Genomic DNA, 5,080 nt, shown 5'->3' with positions numbered 1-5,080 from the left:
CTCTCTCTCTCTCTCTCTCTCTCTCTCTCTCTCTCTGTCTCTCTCTCCCCCATACACACAAAGATCTGTAGGGCTTTGTTTTGTTTTGTCTTTGTCTTTTTGAGACAGGGTCTCCCTGTAGCCCCAGCTGTCCTGGAACTCACTATGTAGACCAGGCTGGCCTTGAACTTACAGCGATCTGCCTGCCTCTGCCTCCAGAGTGCTGGGACTAAAGGTATGTACCACCACGCCCGGCTTAAAGATCTGCAGTTTTAGAGTTAACTGAGAGTATTACTAAAGCAGAGCTGGGGATGGTGATCACTTGGTAGAGTAGAGTACTTGCCTAGCATGCACCAAGCCCTGGTCTCATCCCCCAGCACTGCATAAACTAGACGTGGTGGTGAGCCCTGTAATCCCAGCACTCAGAGGTAAAGAAAGGTAGGTAGGAGCACCAGAAATTCAAGACTATCTTCAAATACATAGTGAGTTTGAGGCCAGCCTGGGCTGAGAGAGGGGGCGGGGGGTGGGAAGGGGAGAGGAGGGGAGGGGAGAGAACTGTTTTTGAAACAATAACCAGTTTCCATATATTTGACCTGAAATTTTTACAAATGCCAGTTTGTCTGAGGTCTAGAAACAACCATTATGTAAATCTTTAAGAACATTTCATGATATACCTGTGAAGAATGAGCTTGTTGTCTTTACGTTTGCTTTAAAGTAGAAGTGGGAAACAAGTTGAATATATATGTTGTTTAAATTTTTTTTTTTTTTAAATTTTATTTTGGTCATTTTGAGACAGGGACTCCCTGTAGCCCCAGCTGGCCTGGAACTCTATGTAGACCAGACTGGCCTTGAACTCACAAAGATCCACCTGCTTCTGCCTCCCAAGTGCTGGGATTAAAGGCGTGCGCGTGCCATCACACCCAGCTTGTTTAAATCTTTTTTAAGAAAGCAGGTATAGATTTTTTTTGTTTTGTGTTGTTTTTTGAGACAGGGTCTCCTGAAGCCCCAGCCGGCCTAAAACTCGCTATGTAGACCAGGCTGGCCTCAGTCTCACAGAGATCTACCTGCCTCTGTTTTCCAAGTGCTGGAATGAAAGACATGCCACCATGCCCAGCCCTAGGAATCATTTTTAAAATATGAATTAAATACATTGGAATTCTCTTTGTTCAAAATGTAACCCTGATGATACAATTTTAATATAACTATATAGCATAAACACGATATAATGTAATATATCTATTCCTGAGATAGCTTTGAAGATTGTAAGCCATGTGGGAAAAGCGTATGTGTTTATTGTCTAGCATATTTCTGTCCCTGAGGGTGAAGCCTAAGAAACTCATGTTGGCAGTTATTTTTATCTTTTTCCCTCATTACGTATTAAAAAATAGGGTTTTATAAAGCATACCATAAATATTTGATCACTTACAATTTAGGAACATGGGGAAGGTTCATACTTGCCTTTCTTTTTTTTTTTTTTTTTTTAAATTTTTTTGAAGCAGGGTCTCCCTGTAGCCCCAGCTGTCCTGGAACTCACTATGTAGACCAGGCTGGCCTTGAACTCACAAAGATCCACCTGCCTCTGCCTCCCAAGTGCTGGGATTAAAGACGTGCGCCACCATGCCCGGCTATTATTATTTTATGTGTATGTGTGTATTGCCTGCATGTAGGTATTAACACCTGTGTCATGCAATGCCCACAGAGGTCAGAAGAGGCTGTTGGATCCCCTGGGACTGGAGTTACAGACAGTTGTTAGCTGCCATGTGGGTGCTGGAACTCGAACCTGGGTCTTCTGCAAGAACAACCAGTGTTCTTAACCGCTGAGCCATCCCTCTAGCCCCTTCATATTTGACATTTTTACACTTGTAGAAAACAAATACTTGAATAATTTGCTGTGGAACTATAGCACTTTTGAATAAGAGTATCATTTTGAAGAAAGGAGCTGTTCCTGAAGGTAGGCCTGAGGACTAGACTGTGTGGGCTTGTGTAATAGCCTTGCTACTCACCCCCTGTGACCTTGAGCAAGCTACTTAACCTTGCTGAGTCTTAATATTTTCATATATAAAGAAGGCTGGAGGTTTTATTTATAACTGTTGTTGTAAGGTACAGAGTGAACCCATAATATTCAATAAATGCTACCTATACATATTTATGTGTAATTTATTATGTATTGTTTTGATGTGGGCTTCATTAATGTCTAAACAGATTAAGACTGAAGATTGTACAAGCTCTACGTATCATTTTTAAAGCAAGTTGTGGAATGTAATATTTTGGCTGAAATTGACTAGTGACTGTAGATAAGCATACAACAGTTATTTTTCTATCAAAACAAGGAAAGATTGTATTATATATATATATACACACATATATGTATGTATGTGTGTATGTGTACATATATATATGCGTGCTGTCAAAAAGACCAAACTACAACAAACTTAGTTATAGCTCTAATTAGTTTTCATCTGTGACTCCTGGACTGGAGCCTCATCTATAGGATAAGCTCTGCTGGACAATGTCAGAAGTAAAGCGGGTTTGTACTGTTCCGTGGAAATGGAATAGTAGAAAAAAAGCTGATTAGTTAACATCAGATTAATTTTCTTGTAATCTTGGCCAAAGCAGATTCAGGACAGATGGAGTTTCCTATGATCTGGAAAAATTGACCTGTTTTGGAATCCACCTATTTCCTTACAGTTTTCGTTTGGATTCTGTGACTTCCAGCTTGGTGTTTCGCTTTGATCGTGTAGTATTTAGCCTGAGTGACTTCATTCTGGTTGGCTCTGGTCTGTTGAGATCTAGTGCTGGAGTCAGTCCAGAACACCAATTTCTCCTATGTTTTTAAATTTTATTTGGATTTATTTTTATTTTAATGTGTATGAGCATTATGTCTGCATTATGTAAGTGCACCTGTGTGTGCATTGCCCATGGAGGAGGGAAGAGAGCATCGGATCCCCTGGAACTGGAGTTATGTACGATTGTTAGCTGCCATGAGGGTGCTGGGATTTGAACCTGGGTTTTCTGCAAGAGCAGTCAGTGCTATTAACTGCTGAGCCATCTCTCAAGCCCCAACTTCTCATATTTTTAAAATTCGTTTATTTTTGTGGTACTGACAATAAAACATAGGGCCTCATACATGCTAGGCAAGTACCTAGCATTGAGCTGTATTCCCCAGCCATCATTTTTACTTTTTTTTTTCGGGTCTTTTTGAGACAGGGTCTCCATGCACCCCCAGCTGTCCTGGAGCTCACTGTTTAGACCAGGCTGGGCAGGAACTTACAGAGATCTACCTGCTTTTGCCTCCTGAGCGCTGGGGCCAAAGGTGTACATCACCACGCCCGGCTTCATTTTTACCTATTTTATTTTGAGCAGGATCTTAACTAAGTTGCCCAGATTGTCCTTGAACTCATTCTCATTCTGTAGGCCACGTAGACCATGAACTTGGGATTCTCTGCCTCAGTTTTCCAAGTAGCTATAATTACAGGCCCATGCCATTAAGGTTAGACTAACTTCTCAAAAATTTTTAATAATGCAAAGAACTTTAAAGACTTTTTAAAATTTGTTTTATTTGACAAGCCTAGTATTGGAATAGTTCATCTGAAAGAAAAAAGTTTATATCCAAAAAGTAGAATTCTGGTCCCTGATTCTAAGGTTATTTATTTTTTAGTTTCTTCAATGAGAATAAGCTATTATGTTCTCATTCTTGTGAGTCAAAGTATTTAGTGATGGGATGGACTTTTGCCTTGGTTTGTTTTGTTTTTGCAGTTCTTTGGATTACGACCAGGGCCTCAGACATTCTAGGCAAGTGCTCTACTGCTGAGCTGTGTCCCTGGTCACTTAAGAGGCTTTTGGAGAAAAGCACCGTGTAATAAGGAATTTATCTTAAGAAAAGGCACATAGTCAGTTATTAGAACCTTATTCCAAATCCAGAAGTAGAACTGTAATACAAAGCTACTAGAAACTGTATACCCAGGCCTGTTTCATTTCTTTTTCCTTTTTTGTTTTCCCCCACTGAGAAAACTGAGTCCCAGAGAGAATGGGAGGCTAAAAGAGTCCAAGAGATCAGAATTGCAAGCTCTGCTTGAATACATCCCCTCCTCACTTTACTAGGTATTTGATTATTAAGGGTTAAGCATCCTTTTATTGTTTCAGTTAATCGTGGTAACTAGGCTGTAAACAAGAATTAGAATTCTTGTGTTTAAGTCATTTAGGAGGCCAGATTTGATGATTTTTTTGTTGTTTTTTGTTTTTTTTCAATTATTTATTTAATAACCACAAACTTAGAAGCATTTCATTACATCAGCATTGACATATTCAATAACAATTTTCTGAGCTAGGATGCATCTCTTACAAAATCGGCTGTACATTTTTAGGTTGAATTATTACAGTTATACAATATTGTACTCAGTATAAACCCTAAAAGACATAAAATTAAATGAAGTTTTAACCTTTAAAAAAGATCTCCATTTCATTTTTAAAATACAGTTTCATACAGAAAACTTCATTTTTAATACAATTGACATTAAGATGTTTGCACATGCGTTTCTAATCTCTATATATCAGATTATTACTAGTCACAGTCAGTTACTTTCTGAGCTCCTTGGCATCTGAGCATGGATATAAAGTCATCAGGTAGATTTCAATGATGTTTTTCATATCTACTAATTAAGGAGCACTAATTTAAGGAGCACATTTTTATGCTTTGAATTATTATATTTTTAATCATTATATTTAAAAAAATTTTAGTAACTACATGATTAGAAGCTTTTCATTACAGCTTTTAACATATTTAGTAACACACTCCAAAGCAATAGTACATCGCTTTCACAAGTGGGTGCAAGTTTCTAGGTTCACAGTTGAATTAATATAGTTATATATTATTGAACTCAGTATATAAGCCCTGCAAGACATAAAATTGGATGAGTTTTTAACCTTTAAAAAAGATCTCCATTTCATTTTAGAATATATTGTTCCTTGCAGAAAGACTCATTGTTTTTGCTACTAACACTGAGATGTTGGCGCATGCATCTCTAGTCTGTATGTATCTGATTGTTACTAGTCATAATTGGTTGTACTTGGAACCTTGGCGCCTGTGTATGTCTAGAAAGTC

The 5,080-nt window shown here is 38.3% G+C and overlaps 1 protein-coding gene across 9 annotated transcripts in view; it reads left to right on the top strand.

Annotated features, from left to right (window-relative positions):
• The window catches only part of Osbpl9 (oxysterol binding protein like 9), a 176,597-nt gene that overhangs the window by 139,925 nt on the left and 31,592 nt on the right, over nt 1-5,080 (top strand). The window lies entirely within an intron of this gene.

Source organism: Nannospalax galili, unplaced genomic scaffold (assembly GCF_000622305.1).
Source record: "Nannospalax galili isolate Female #2095 unplaced genomic scaffold, S.galili_v1.0 scaffold713, whole genome shotgun sequence".
NCBI lineage: Eukaryota > Metazoa > Chordata > Mammalia > Rodentia > Spalacidae > Nannospalax > Nannospalax galili.
This window is presented reverse-complemented; position numbering and strand designations above follow the sequence as displayed.